Genomic DNA, 17,218 nt, shown 5'->3' on the forward strand with positions numbered 1-17,218 from the left:
TTAATTCACTCCGTTTGTTCTGCTTTGTAGCACCCTTGAAAGGACAAGTACTTTCCTTGCTTAGTCAGTGGCATTGTAAATACTATGGTTCCACTACAGTGGTTGGTCTAATGTTACTCACATAGGCTAGCGGCCACAGTAGAACCCCATGCCTAACAATGTGCACCTGGCCTGGCCTGATGGTGGTGAAACATTCATCACTAAGCATGTGGCAGTTAACATTTTAACAGAGTCTTTTGAGTAATTGTTTCATTCCAAAAAAATGCTACTGCTTGATTCATGGAAGATGAATTTGCAGGCAATATTATAGAAATGGGAGAGGATGTAAATGAAAAGAAAATGGGAGACATGACACTGTGAGAAGAATTCGATTGAGCACTGAAAGACCTGAGTCCAAACAAGGCCCCAGGAGTAGATGACATTCTGTCAGACCTACTGACAGTCTTGGGAGAGTCAGCCATGACAAAACTTTCCCTCTTGGTGTGCAGAATTTATGAGACAGGTGAAATACCATCAGACTTCAGGAAGAATGTAGTAATTCCAATTTCAAAGAAAGCAGGTGCTAACAGGTGTGAATATTACTGAACTATTAGTTTAATAAGTCATGATTGCAAAATATTAACACAAATTCTGTACAGAAGAATGGAAAAACTGATAGAAGCCAACCTCAGGACAGATTAGTTTGGATTCTGAAGAAATGGGGGGACAAGCGAGGCAATACTGACCCTACAACTTATTTAGAAGATACGTTAAGGAAAGGCAAACCTATGTGTATGGCATTTGTAGACTTGGAGAAAGCTTTTTACAATGGTGACTGGAATATTTTAATTCAAATTCTTAAAGTAGCAGGTGTAAATACAAAGAGCAAAAGGCTATTTACAACTTGTACAGAAGCAAGATGGCATTAGGAGAGTCAAGGGGCTTGACAAGGAAACAGTGATTGAGAAGGAGTGAGACAAGTTTACAGCCCGTCCCTCATTTTATTCAATCTGTAACCTGAGCAAGCAGTCAAGGAAACCCAACAAAAAATTGGAGAAGGAGTTAAAGTTCAGGAAGAAGAAATAACTTCGAGGTTTGCTGATGACATTGTAATTCTATTGGAGAAAGCAAAGTACTGGGAAGGGCAGATGAATGAAATGGACAGTGATCAGCAAAAGCAAAACAAAGATAATGGAGTGTAGTCAAATTAAATCAGGTAATGCTGAGGGAATTAGATTAGGAAACGAAACGCTTAAAGTAGTGTATGAGTTTTGCTATTTGGATAGCAAAATAATTGATGATAGCTGAAATAGAGGGGATATAAAATGCTAACTGGCAATTACAAGAAAAGAATTTCTGAAGAAGAGAAATTTGCTAACACTGAATATAGATTTATGTGTTAGGTAAGCTTTTTGAAAGTACAAGGTGTACAACTTTGCTTCCGCCATTTGACGATAGGTTGCAACAATGGTAAGTAGTGATCGAAAGAAACAGATTGCAGACATCAGGCAGTTAGCTTGAACCTTGGTCAACATAACCTCATTCAAACATTAGTCGATTTGTGTCTGAATCATACAGTTGTTCTTGATTGAAAATGTTAGTTTATGAGCCTAATTCTCGTCATTTGCGGGAGGTGTTAGTGTTTTGTTTCAATATGAAGAGAACAGTGGCTGAGTCATCGAATGCTCTCAAGTATGTATGGTAAGGACGCTATTAGTGAAAGAACATATCATGAGTGGTTTCAATGCTTCAAGGTCGGTGATTTTAACGTTGTAGACCAGCATAGTGGTGGAAGAGGGAATGTTTTCGAAGATGCAGAATTGGAGACATTGCTGAATGAAGACTCACGTCAAGCTCAAGAAGAATTGGCATGATTAGTGGAAGTGACACAGCAAGCCATTTCAAAACGTCTCAAGGCTATGGGCATGATTCAGAAAGCAGGAACTTGGTTGCTGTGTGAGCTGAAACCAAGAGATGTTGAACAGCATTTGTGTGTTTGTGAACAGTTGTTTCAGAGGCAAAAACAGAAGGGATTTCTGCATCGCATGGTGACCAGGGACGGAAAACTGGTTCATTATGATAACCCTATCATTATGATATCCCGGCCATGCTTCCACGTTGGCGGCCAAATTGAATATTAATGGCGTAAGATCATGCTCTGCATTTGGTAGGACCAGCTGGGTGTCATGTACTATGAGGTGGTAAAACCAAGTGATACAATCGCAGGTGCTTGTTATGGAACGCAGTTAATGCGTTTGAGCAGAGCAATAAAAGACAAATGGCCGCAGTACAGCGAGAGGCATGATGAATTGATTGTGCAGCTCGACAATGCTCGACCCCAAGTTACAAAAGAGGTCAAACGTATTTGGAAACATTAAAATATGAAGTCCTACCCCACTCGCCGTATTCTCCAGACATTTCTCCCTCTGACTGTCACCTGTTTAGATCAATGGCGCATTGCCTGGCTGACCAACACTTCTGATCTCATCAAGAAGTCACAAATTGGATTGATTCATGGATCGCTTCAAATGATGAACAATTTTTTCGATGCAAGATTCATACACTGCCCGAAAGATGGGAGAAAGTAGTGGCCAGTGATGGAAAATACTTTGAGTGGTACATGTGTAACTAATTTGTTTCATTAAAGCCTCAAATGTTGGGGAAAAAATGGCAGAAGCAAAGTTGTACACCTTGTATGTCTATATAGTGTGGCCATGCATGCAAGCGAAACCTGGATGATAAACAGTACAGACAAGAAGAGCATAGAAGCTTTCGGAATGTGGTGTTACAGAAGAATGCTGGAGATTAGATGGGTAGATCACATACCTAATGAATATCTACTTGATATAACTGCAGAAAAAAGAAAGCTGTGGCACAACCTGACTAGAAGAAGGGATTGGTTGATAGGACATATTCTGAGACATCAGGGGATCACAAGTTTACTATTGGAAGGAAGTATGAGGGGTAAAAACTGTAGAAGGGCCAAGAGATTAATACAGTAAGTTGATTAAAAAAGATGTCATTGCAGTAGTTTTTTGCAGATGAAGAGGTCGAACTGATGACCACAAAAAGAAAATGGTTCAAATGACTCTGAGCACTATGGGTCTTAACTGTTGAGGTCATCAGTCCTCTAGAACTTAGAACTACTTAAACCTAACTAACCTAAGGACATCACACACATCCATGCCCGAGGCAGGATTCGAACCTGCAACCGTAGCGGTTTCGCGGTTCCAGACTGTAGCGCCTAGAACCACTCGGCTACCCTGGCCGGCTGACCACAACAACAACAACAACAATGATGAAACTTCCTGGCAGATTAAAACTGTGTGCCCGACCGAGACTCGAACTCGGGACCTTTGCCTTTCGCGGGCAAGTGCTCTACCATCTGAGCTTCCAAGTTTGGAAGGTAGGAGACAAGATACTGGCAGAAGTAAAGCTGTGAGGACCGGGCGTGAGTTGTGCTTCGGTAGCTCAGATGGTAGAGCACTTGCCCGCGAAAGGCAAAGGTCCCGAGTTCGAGTCTCGGTCGGGCACACAGTTTTAATCTGCCAGGAAGTTTCATATCAACGCACACTCCGCTGCAGAGTGAAAATCTCATTCTGCCAGCAACAATGTTGTTTCTTATTTCAAAAGGAAAAGTGAGTCGCAAATAGGTACAACAAAAAGACTGTTGCAAATAAAGCTCTTTGCCACTAAGGCCTACATCAACAATAGGCGACACACACACACACAGGATGGCAGTCTCAGGCAATTGAAACCACGCTGCGAGCAGCAGCATCAGAGCATGATGGGAGTGGCGACTGGTTGGAGCTAAGGAGGAGGTTGGGGTGGGGAGGGGGAGGGATATTAGGGTAGGGTGGTGGAGATTGAAGTGCTACAGGTTAGACAGGAGTTGGTGAGGAAGTAGCGGAAAAAAAAGACTGGGTGTGATGTTGGAATGGCAGTTTTTTAGTGCTGGAATGGGAACAGGGAAGGGGCTGGATGGGTGAGGACAGTGACTGATGAAGGTTGAGGCCAGGAGGATTACAGGAACGCAGGATGTATTGCAGGGAAAGTTCCCACCTGCAAAATTCAGAAAAGTTGATGTTGGTGGGAAGCAGTCATTGAAATGAACGATCATAACGTTTTGGCAGTGTGTTCTGCAAAAGTGTCACCCACTTGTTTCTTGGCCACAGTTTGTCGGTGGCCATTCATGCGGACAGACAGCTTGTTGGTTGTCATGCCCACATAGAATGGTTGCAAAAGTGATTGCAGCTTAGCTTTTAGGTCACATGACTGGTTTCACAGGTAGCCCTGCCTTTGATGGGATAGGTGATGTTTCTGACTGGACTGGAGTAGGTGATGCTGGGAGGAAATATGGGACAGGTCTTGCATCTAGGATTCTGGGTTTTTAGGAAGGATTCCTCTAGCTGGCCCATGAATAGATTGACATAGGATACTGCCATTAGGGTACCCATAGTTGTAACCCGTATTTGTTTGGAGGTAATACTTTCAAAGCAGACGTAATTGTGGGTGAGGATATAGTTGGTCATGAAAACTAGGGAGGAGGTTGTTGGTTTGGAATCCATCAAACATTGGGAAAGATATTGTTCAATCCTTTCTTTGAGGAGTGCTAGTTCTGCAGGTTCGCAGGAGAGCTTCTGTAAAGTTTGGAAGGTAGGAGATAGGTATTGGCAGAAGTAGAGCTGTGAGGACGGGGCGTGAGTCATGCTTGGGTAGCTCAATTGGTAGAGCACTTGCCCGCGAAAGGCAAAGGTCCCGAGTTCGAGTCTCGAACCGGCACACAGTTTTAATCTGCCAGGAAGTTTCATATTGTTCAATAGTGATAAGGCCATGGGCATTAGGAATGTTAGTGTAAAGGGAGATGGCATCAACAGTGATGAGTAGGGCACTGTGTGATAAAGAGACAGGAACTGTGGAGAGTCAATGAAGGAAATGATTGGTATCTTTCCAGGTTGAAGCTGTTGGTCTACAAGAGCAGAGATTCTCTCAATTGGGGCACAGTAACCAGCCACAATGGAGCGTCGTGGGTGATTAGGTTTATGGGCTTCAGGAAGCATGTAGAAGGTGCGAATGTGTGGCATGGTAGAGGTGAGTAGAGAGATGGACTCTGGGGAGAGGTTCTGGGATGGGCTTAAGAATTTGAAAAGCAACTGCAGATCCTGCTGGATTTCTGGAATAGGGTCACTGTGGCAAGGTTTGTAGGTGGAAGTACCTGATAGCTGGTGGAGTCCTTCTGCCAGGTGATCCTTGCGGTTCAAAACAACAGTGGTGGGGCCTTGGTCTGCAGGTAGGATTATAAGGTTGGGATACCTCCACTCTGATAGCTGCCACCAGTTCTATACCAAGATGTCCCTTCCATATAGCCTAGCCACCTGTGGTCATCACATCTACAGTGACAAGCGGTCCCTCTCAAACATACCGAGGGTCTCACTGAAGCATTCACAGAACGTCATTAGCCTCCCAACCTTGTACAAAAACAAACCTCCCATGCCTTATCTTTCCAGTCTCCACCACCTCCGAAAGTCCCACCGTCCGGCCACAGAGGAGCATTCCCCTCATAACTCAGTACCACCCAGAACTCGAGCAACTGAATTACATTCTCTGCCAGGATTTCGATTACCTCTCATCATTCCCTGAACTGAGAAATGTTCTGCCCATTATATTTCCCATCCGTCCCACAGTGGTATTCTGCCTTCCACCGAACCTACACAAAATACTAGTCCATCCTTACACAATCCCTGCTCCCAACCTCTTACCTCATGGCTCATATCACTGTAATAGACCTAGATGCAAGACCTGTCCCATACATCCTCCTACCACCTACTGCAGTTCGGTCACAAACATCAACTATCCCATCAAAGGCAGGGCTACCTGTGAAACCAGTCATGTGATATACAAGCTAAGCTACAACCTCTGTGCTGCATCTGTGTGGGCATGAGAACCAACAATCTGACTGCCCACACAAATGGCCACTGGCAAACTTTGGCCAAGAAACAAGTGGAGCGCCCTGTTGCTGAACATGCTACATTCCCATAATTCTCCTGGCCTCAACCTTCATTAATCACTGTCCTCAACCATCCAGCCCCTTCCCTGTTCCCATTCCAGCACTACACAGTCTCTTTATTTCTCTCCTTTTCCACTACTCCCCCCCCCTCCCCCCAACCTCTCCCCTGCCCACCGTCTAACTGCCCACCGTCTAACCTGCAGCACTTCACTGTCTGCCACCCGCACCATACTCCTCCCTGCCTCAACCTCCTCCTTACCCCAAACCAGTCGCCTCTCCCATCATGCGATGGTGCTGCTGCTCACAGTGTGGTTTCAGTTGCCTGAGACTGCAGTCTCGTGTGTGTGTGTGTGTGTGTGTGTGTGTGTGTGTGTGGTCTATTGTTGACGAAGTCCTTAATGGCCAAAGCTTTATTTGTGACAGTCTTTTGGTTGTGTCTACCTGCAACTCAGCATCACTGTTATATGGTGAGCAGCAACTTTCCTTTTCATAATATTGTTACATTCCATCCTGTGTTTTCCATTGTTTGAAAAGGGGAAGTGAGAGAGGATAAAAATCTCAAAGTGCGTATTTGTATTTTTAGATTACTTTTTTGTAAGACTCATTTAAGAAATACACATTAAAATCACAAATGATCAATCATCCTTTCTTTTCATCTAGTGGAAATTCAAATAAGGTGTCAAATCCATTAAAGAATTTTTCAGTTACTAGTGAGAACCTGTTACAAGTGCTTCGTTTTGCAGTAGTGTCTGACAACTGCTTATTTCTGTTGCTGAACTATGCAGAAGTCACTTATTTTTATTTTTTAAATTTGTACTTATTTTATGAATGTAACAAATTCTACTTTACACATACCGGAGTTACATTGGTTTGCAACTGGTTAGCTATTTATATCACGATTTTCTAGTCCTCTGGCTAAATGGTATTCAGACAAGCAAACAATATCCATTTCCACGTCTACCTCTATGTTTACACTCTGCGAGCCACCATGAGGTTTGTGACAGAGGGTACACATTTCATTCAGCATCTTTCTTTCTATAGCCCTACACTTTGTTTTACACATATTATGCAGTAATCTCTGTTTCTTTACAGTGACTGTATACCATGAAGTTTCCCTCCCATTATGAACTGGTCCGCTGTGTACATATCTATCCAGTCCATGGCCAACCATTTTTTTGAACTTGAGTCATAGTTTTTCTACATGCTCCTGCCCTGTGCTGAAAATTTCAAGTTCCTCCTTAAGACATGACACTACTGACTTTTTATCTAGTTTACTGAACATATATATCTTTCTGCTTGTTTTAGTTATTCTTTGTTCTTTGGTAATCATTGTTGCCACAACTGCATCATGGTCACTGGTATCATTTTGATGTGGACATCCTCAAATAGGTCAAGTCTATTTGACTTCATTAGACTGAATGTATTTCCATCATAGTGGGGTTCTTAACTATGTGTTTTAGGTAGTTTTCAGGGAAGGCATTTAGTAATGGTTCACAGCACGTCTTACTGTGCCCACCACTAATGGAAGTGTAATTTTCCCCATTAATTGTTGGATGATAAAAGTCTCTGCCAACAACTGCAGTATGACTGGGGAATTTGCATACAAGTGAACTGAGCTTTCTCTAAAGTTCTCAGTTACATCGGGAGTTGAGTCTGGTGGGTGATAGAAGGATCAGTTATCATTTTTGCCCACCTCTGATACTGGGTCTTGCCCAAAGAATGTCACATGTAACTTCAGTTTCTATCTCAATGGATTTGAGTTTCCTTTCTACTGTGACAAATACACTCTCTCCATTTCCCACTTGCCAACTTTCTGTACCTAACATTGTGCAAGCTTCACTGCTTTTCAAAAGTGCTTCAAACTCTGGCATTTTGTTGCCAATGCTTTGGCATTTAACCATTAGGATTTTAATACTCTCACCTGTGGGGAGCATTTCTTTCGATTTTACACTCATACTTTTGGATTTCCTACAGCTATTGTTATACATTCACTTTATTTTTTGTGGTATAGCACTAAAACTGTGTGTTGACTGCATATTTGTTGGTATGTTTTTGTATTATTCTACTTTCTTTCTACTTAATGTTTCCTGTTCCTTATTATCACAATTTTTCATTCCGGTACTTTTTTCTCCTGTTGAAATTGGTAAGGTCGAGTAATAAAACTTCCCTAAATCACTTAATATAGAATGTTCCATTGCGAAATACCTGACCAATGCCTTTCCATAATCCAAGCTCATGCTCCACCTATGATGACCTTGTCATTGGTACAATGTTAGAAACTAATCTTCCTTTCAGATTTGCAGTGAATTTGGGAGAGGGCAGGCAGATAGCCAATGTACAGTTAATAAATCCATATCTACTTCCTCCTCACTTAACTGATTCAATGTAAACATGTTTCTGAGAAGATATCCCATGTGATGTTCGTTCCAGTATAATGATGTTCCAGCTACATAGCACATCTTACTTAGAATATCTTCATCAGCACAGTTTTATAGATAAATAAAATTATTACAGGAAATTTGTTCACTTTGATTTGTATCATTGACACCAGTGCAACCATAAATTTAATTTGCAATTACAGCTTTCAAAAAATTCATTTCTAGGCCAGGGCTCCCTATCTCAAATTGATACCTTTACTCTCCTGCATCATCCCTGAAAATTTGTGTCATAATCAAAGTAGCCTTTATAATATAGCAACTCATGTTGAATATGGAATCCTGATAAGTATAATAAGCACTGTATAGTGAAATTAACTATGTGCACTTGAATGACATACTGAATTCTCTCCTCCACTGTAATTTCAAACAAATCCCTCTCTGATAACAGCTCTATGGTGGTCTCAGTTTTGCATCAGGTACATACATTTAATCATTGTCTGTTTGGTCTTTTGTTTTATTTATTTTTAAATTTCATTTTTTCATTTAATAACTTCATGCCTCTGGTGCCCATGCAGATTAAATACTTATATTGTCTTACAAACAAGTAATTTAAGATCTTTTGTCAGCCCATTTGAAATTTCCATGTCATTTAAATTCATTAAATGAGAAATAAATGTGGGAGAATGCTGCTTTTTGTTATGAGAGACAGCTGAAAGATCCTCAGATCCATACAAAACAAAATATTTGTTGTAGCATACATACATCATTTTGAACTAGATTTCCTTGCAAGAACATCCTCCCCCAGTCACAGACTTGAATTAATGGTAGTATAGTTGTTAAAACTGGCCATTGGATATATTTGTCATTTACAGGGCTGTTACAAATGATTGAAGCGATTTCATAAATTCACTGTAGCTCCATTCATTGACATATGGTCACGACACACTACAGATACGTAGAAAAACTCATAAAGTTTTGTTCGGCTGAAGCCGCGCTTCAGGTTTCTGCCGCCAGAGCGCTCGAGAGCGCAGTGAGACAAAATGGCGACAGGAGCCGAGAAAGCTTATGTCGTGCTTGAAATGCACTCACATCAGTCAGTCATAACAGTGCAATGACACTTCAGGACGAAGTTCAACAAAGATCCACCAACTGCTAACTCCATTTGGCGATGGTATGCGCAGTTTAAAGCTTCTGGATGCCTCTGTAAGGGGAAATTAACGGGTCGGCCTGCAGTGAGCGAAGAAACGGTTGAACGCGTGCGGGGAAGTTTCACGCGTAGCCCGCGGAAGTCGACGAATAAAGCAAGCAGGGAGCTAAACGTACCACAGCCGACGGTTTGGAAAATCTTACGGAAAAGGCTAAAGGAGAAGCCTTACCGTTTACAATTGCTACAAGCCCTGACACCCGATGACAAAGTCAAACGCTTTGAATTTTTGGCGCGGTTGCAACAGCTCATGGAAGAGGGTGCGTTCAGTGCGAAACTTGTTTTCAGTGATGAAGCAACATTTTTTCTTAATGGTGAAGTGAACAGACACAATGTGCCAGAACTGCGAGCTCGCATCAACGATGCTTTCGAACTCATTGATGGGCACATGCTGCGCTGAGTGTTGGAGGAACTTGATTATCAGCTTGATGTCTGCCGAATCACTAAAGGGGCACATATCGAACATTTGTGAATGCCTAAAAAAACTTTTTGAGTTTTTGTATGTGTGTGCAAAGCATTGTGAAAATATCTCAAATAATAAAGTTATTGTAGAGCTGTGAAATCGCTTCAATCATTTGTAATAACCCTGTACTTAGTCTTTTGTGCACTGTGATTTATTGATCATATCAAGGAGAAGAACATTTTTGTGGATGCATAATAAGTTACAATACACATTAACAAAGAGAAGCAGCTGTAAAAATCAAATCCTGTATGCTGCATTTGTAATTAGCACTGTCTCTAATTACATCATCATTAATGAACTGATTAACACTACTCATCCTGCATTCCTTTTTATAATTAGTTATCATTAAACTGCTACATTATATGCCTCTTCACAAAATCTAGAAGTGATCACAAAATTAATAGGAAAGCCTCTACTTTGCAGGAAAGACAAAGAAAAAGCCATGTTTTTCCCTCAATTACACTAAGTATTTTGTAGCGCCTGGAGAACTGTTACTTGTCACTTGGGCATAATGGGGTGTTACTGTGACTGGTCTTTTGAAGGTTAGGTTACTAGGCTTGTTTGGGTGGCAACTCTCTGAAGTACATGACAAATTGGTGTCCCTCCTTGACTGTCTGCCCTTTGGTCATATTTGAACATTACGACTCCAAGTTTTAAGACAATCCACCAGCTTAAGGGATTTTAATATTAATTAAATGGCGAATAGGAAAGATATTTACCCCTCCACCTTACAGTTTACCTTGCCCGAATAATATCAGTGTTGTTTGTTGTTGGAGAAAATTAGTTTTAAAACCCAAACAGAATAATTTAATTAAGAAACATTTTCAATTAATCACTTGATAGGCTCATACTCAGTATCAATCAACTCATCATCTCACCAGCAATGTGTATCTGAAATTGGATTTTCTAAATTAATTTTGTGCCACTTTCTTTCTTTGTTTCTGGCACTGGGAAGTGCAATCTTGATAGCCTCTCCATGTGCTATATTTACCCATGAAAAGTCTACAGGCTACTGCCACCCACTCCAGAATACCAATTTGGGTAACAACTGTTCTCTATGAGGAATCAGAAACCTTCACTAAGCAATACATAAATCAAAATTTATAAAAACAGTAACAAAATTGCAATTGCACATTCATGAATGAAAAATTACGAAGACAGTGAAGTTCAAATATTCTTTACACCATTTACAGTCAACAGCTACTCAGGGATGATCTCTTTACAGTTTGCACTATACAAGAAGCAAAACTTAATTCTAATTCGGAGCTGGAGCCAAGTTCCAGTGGTGGCTCTTATAACTTTGTGAGGATTTACTTTGCAAGAGAAATTTTAGATTAACAACATAAACCTTTATCAAATTTTATAGAGTCTCCATTGGTTTATGAACTTACTATCTGCCAATTCGTTCTATTCTTTGATGACAGCTTGTCCCAAGAGGGACCCTCATTACTAAACCTTAAATTACACTGGTTCTGTCAGTAGCTGTACACTATGCTTATTGAACTCTGTAGACTTTTCATGCTCCATAGACTGACTGTGCCGTGCCTGGCATGGTTGCTTATTTATTGGTTGAGAGGGCTTTAACTTTCACTTTCTGAAAAGGGATACTGTTTACTCACAACACTTCCTTCAGATAGGTGATGGGCTTGGCCATCACAGTATCATCAACTGTGTGGACTCAGCAGAGACGGGAAGGATACCAACAGGTACAAGGGTTGCCCAGAAAGTAATGCACCACATCTTTTTTCTCAGCTGAAAACAATGCTATGAATGTGAAATGTTACATATGTATTATTTGAAGTCTCCTGAGTGAGTGTGCCAAGTTTCCGTTACTTCTGACAGATTGTGTAGCTGCAGGACAGTTTCAAAATGGCGTCTGTAGGTGATGTACATTACAAGCAACATGCTGGCATTGAATTTCTCACTGCAGAGAAAGAAACTGTGGGGAATATTCACAAGCACTTGTGCAAAGTCTATGGAGTATCTGCTGTTGACAGTAGTACATTTAGTCACTGGGCATTGAGGGTGGGGTCATCAGAAGGCGGTTCAGCAGAGCTCCACAATTTGCAGCAGTCAGGGACACCATCCACAGCTGTCACACCTGACACGTTGCAGAGAGCTTCCGCTTGTTTGGGCCATTAAAGGATACCATTTGTGGGAGACATTTCAATGACAATAAGGAGGAGAGTCACACAGTGAAGCAATGGCTCCACCACCAGGACAAGAATTGGTACCAACAGGGCATACATGCCCTTGTTTTGCACTGGAGGAAGGCTATAGAATGGGATGGAGTGCAGATAAAACACCATTCTTTTGTGTGTGTAATTCTCATTACGTTCAATAAAGAATTGAAGAAAAAAATGCGGTGCATTACTTTCTTGGCAATACTCGTATTTGGTGCAACCCAGCCTCTAGACTGGGGACAGGTAGCAGCAACCAACCTTCAATCCATGGATGGGCCCACCCACACAGCCAAATGGCAGCAACTGGTTCCTGAGGATGGCCACTATCTTTAGTCATATGAGAGCTTACTACCATGGTGGTAGTCACTGTAACCCAACACTTCAGTTCCTTAGTATACTGTCTACACTTCACCTGTTGACTAGGAGGCATCCACTCACCACTAGCTGTTATCACCTGAACTAACCAGTTATTATCACTGCCTCAGTCCTGCTTTGTCTGACTGGGGGCATCTCAGAAAGACAGTCTTGTGACACAAAGCTGTGACAGTTCAGTTGCAGACCAGCCTTGATCAGGTTACAGGTTTGTTTACATTACAATTCACCTTATTTATACAAGTTATGTAACTATGTAAATTGTTCTATATTAATAATATTAATTATACAGTTGGTTACATCTAAAAACAAAGATGATGTAACTTACCAAACGAAAGCATTGGTATGTTGATAGAGACACTAACAAACACAAATACACACACAAAATTCAAGCTTTCGCAACCCACAGGAAAGAGGAAAGGAAAGGAAAAGACGAAAGGATGTGGGTTTTAAGGGAGAGGGTAAGGAGTCATTCCAATTCCAGGAGCGGAAAGACTTACCTTAGGGGGAAAAAGGGACAGGTACACACTCGCACACACACACATATCCATCCGCACATATACAGACACAAGCAGACATATGTAAAGGCAAAGAGTTTGGGCAGAGACGTCAGTCGAGGCGGAAGTACAGAGGCAAAGATGTTGTTGAATGACAGGTGAGGTATGAGCGGCGGCAACTTGAAATTAGCAGAGGTTGAGGCCTGGTGGGTAACGGGAAGAGAGGATATATTGAAGGGCAAGTTCCCATCTCTGGAGTTCTGTTAGGTTGGTGTTAGTGGGAAGTATCCAGATAACCCGGATGGTGTAACACTGTGCCAAGATGTGCTGGCCATGGACCAAGGCATGTTTAGCCACAGGGTGATCCTCATTACCAACAAACACTGTCTGCCTGTGTCCGTTCATGCGAATGGACAGTTTGTTGCTGGTGATTCCCACATAGAAAGCTTCACAGTGTAGGCAGGTCAGTTGGTAAATCACATGGGTGCTTTCACACGTGGCTCTGCCTTTGATCGTATACACCTTCCGGATTACAGGACTGGAGAAGGTGGTGGTGGGAGGGTGCATGGGACAGATTTTACACTGGGGGCAGATACAAGGGTAGGAACCAGAGGGTAGGGAAGGTGGTTTGGGGATTTCATAGGGATGAACCAAGAGGTTACGAAGGTTAAGTGGACGGCAGAAAGACACTCTTGGCGGAGTGGGGAGGATTTCATGAAGGATCGATCTCATTTCAGGGCAGGATTTGAGGAAGTCATATCCCTGCTGCAGAGCCACATTCAGAGTCTGATCCAGTCCCGGAAAGTATCCTGTCACAAGTGGGGTACTTGGGTGTTGGGGTTCTTCTGTGGGAGGTTCTGGGTTTGAGGGGATGAGGAAGTGGCTCTGGTTATTTGCTTCTGTACCAGGTTGGCATCCTTTTGTCTTTCCCTCTCCTTCCCTCTTTCCTGATGAAGCAACCGTGTGTTGCAAAAGCTTGAATTTTGTGTGTGTGTTTGCGTTTGTTAGTGTCTCTATTAACATACCAACGCTTTCGTTTGGTAAGTTACGCCATCTTTGTTTTTAGATATATTTTTCCCACATGGTATGTTTCCCTCTATTATATTCTTATATAGTTGATTGATATTTATAATTTATATAACTAATATATAATTTATAGAAATATTTGATTCAACAATGGTAATTGACACATACTTAAAAGCTACATTTTTTAGTTTAGTGGCCTTCTTCCACACATAGGCACTTCCTCATTTAGCGAGTGGCTCTCACCTTTTTGCGTTTCTATGTTTAACAGTATAAGTTTCCTTCCACTTTGACTTGTCAACTACTTCTTTGCTAATTACTGCACAATCACATAAATTCTTTCCCTGGGTAACTTTCATCCCAAAAACACTCTGGTCTCATCTCCTCAGGGTGAGATTTCATTTGAAATTTTTAAATTCCAGAATGAGAGTACTGTGGACAAAGTGCCTAAGGGATCATAAGGGTGTTTTCGTTCCATTTTAGCTGTTCAACCCTGCCCCCCCTTCCTCCCCCCCCCCCCCCATCTCTCACTCTCTCTCTCTCTCTCTCTCTCTCTCTCTCTCTCTCTGTGTGTGTGTGTGTGTGTGTGTGTGTGTGTGTGTGTGTGTGTGTGTGAGCTCTCTACCCATGGTGGCAGACATGACTTAACTTACATCTTCCTACTTTTTCTGAACTGGACTTCACTACACCCATTCAGGAGGTAGTCCTTGCTGTTCCTTCCTCTTAACATCCAGTGCCGGATGATTCCTCACTCAGCTATATGACTCCACATAAATGACAACAAGAAAATTAAACACTCTATCCTGAATAGATACACACATTGAAGCACCCAGATTAATACTCACTCTTTCTCTTTCTGTTCATTAAATCTAATATCCATATGACATATCTATTGGTCATACAAGCACGTAAGAACAAAATACTCCAAAATGACAGTAGGACATAAATCTCAAAGGGTGAAACTTATAGCTGATAAATACCTTAACATTATCAACTGTATCCAGATTGATGAATAAATATGAGTGACTGACCAGTACCTTTTTAACTATATAGGGACCATTGTAATTAGACAAAACTTGGCAATTTTCTTTTCAGTCAGGTCCAATTTGTGGTGATTTCTCACCGGCAGTAAATCACACTCCTTGGTAGTAGGTTTCTTAGTGGTTGTATCATGTTCCACCTTCCTCAAATCTTCCTTTATCCTAATCTTTCTTAAAGCCGTTACTGGTGTGGTTTGAAGATCTTCTACGGGGAAAGGGGTAGTCTTGCTGCCACTCTAACAGATGTAACTTCTGATCGTGATAGCATCAGTTCAGCCAATCTATACCCAGCGGAATTGTGAATCAGGTTGTTTATTATCTCCTTGAACTGAGGTATATATTTGACCCAATGAGGATGTTCGGTTGAACACTATAGTCAGGCCTGGTTTCCTTCTCTGAAGCAACATTCAAATGGTACACATTCATCTGGTGTATTGTTACTCCTTGCTGCCACATCTCAAGGGCCCAAGTATAAAAAGTGAAACGAGGATCATTGTCAGAAGGGGCACCTTTGGGGTTGCCTAGAGAGTCAGAGTACTTCTTAAAGTATCTCACCATAACAATGGCTGATGTGGTCCTTACTGAAAAGAACTATATATATGTGTGCACAGAGTTTCCCTCTCTCGCTATTCTAGTGTGTCCAAACATACAGCATTGCACCCAGCAAATGGTAGTACATTCATATCATCCCGCACGCTTGATCTTCGAGTACCTAGTTCTTAATAGCCAGAAGTTTGGTGTCATTCGACTAGTAGGGAGTTACATCCTGAAGCTTATGCCTCAATTCAGCATCACCCTCTATGTTCTTGACCCATAGGATATCCATTTCCTTGTTTTCCAGGGGGTCCAGATCCTCAGTGGACATTCCCAGAGGAAGATGGGGTAATGCATCTGTAACTAAGTCATCCTTGCTGAGCACATACTGGACAGTATAACTGAACTCCTGGAGAGCTAGAGCCCAGTACACTAATCTGGCATTCAGGTGCTGACAGCTGTTCAGGAATGTTAATCCCTGGTGATCAGTCACTATCATTTCCTGATGATCTAGAATCTAGATATTACTGCCAGAACCAGTGTAAACTCCAGATTACTGATGATAACTCCTTAGTCACACTGTACCTTCTTCCACAATCACTCAACATCCTACTTGCAAAGAAGACAAGTAGTGCTCTTTCTCATCCCCCTTGTCCTGCTCTTGATACAACTCTGAACCCATAGCATAGTGAAATGATAGAGGCAAGGAAGAACTTTTTGCTGAAATCAGGGTGGCAGAGTGAGGTGTCTTTTGCCAACAAATTCTCACATCTTTGTTCATGAGACTGACAAAAGGGAATGTTCTTCTTTAATAGTCCAGTCAGATTGGCACTGTTTCCAGCATTGTCATTCACAATGTCTCTGGTTTTTGGGTGAAGGAAATTGGCAGATAGTTTCCAACCTTTCTTCACCTGCACGCATACCCTTGCTACTCAAGGTATGACCTATGAAGTGTACTTCTTGACAGGCAAACCTACACTTTCCTAGTACCAAGGTCATACCAGTTCATGCCACAGCTCGTATTACACTTTGCAATGTTTTACAATGTTCTATGAAACTCTTTGAAGTGACCATTATGTCATTGTTACGTGGCATGAATCAGCTGGGCAAATCAGTACCAAAAATCAAATCCAGAGCATGAATGAAAATAGAGACACTTACATTTAGCCCCAATGGCAGAACTGTGTATTCAAAGCTCTTGCTGTTGACTATAAATACGGTATATTTCATGGACTGCTCTGAAAGTGGAATTTGCCATTATGATCAGTGATATTGAATCTGGTGAAATACTTTGCCCCCTCAAACTGAGCCAGTAAGTCCTCCACAGCCTCTGGATGATCCCTTTCAGTAACTGACACCTAATTAAGATACCTAGCATCCAAGATCAGTCTAATTCCCCCACAACCACCACTTGTTTACTGCTAATACTGCATTATTGTATGTACTATTGGAATGTTGGATAACTTCCTATTGTAATGCTTGGGGAACATTTTTTTCAATAGTGTTCTGTTTGGGCAGAGGGATGGGGTTTGGAGATG

Source organism: Schistocerca americana, chromosome 1 (genome assembly GCF_021461395.2).
Source record: "Schistocerca americana isolate TAMUIC-IGC-003095 chromosome 1, iqSchAmer2.1, whole genome shotgun sequence".
Classification (NCBI taxonomy): domain Eukaryota; kingdom Metazoa; phylum Arthropoda; class Insecta; order Orthoptera; family Acrididae; genus Schistocerca; species Schistocerca americana.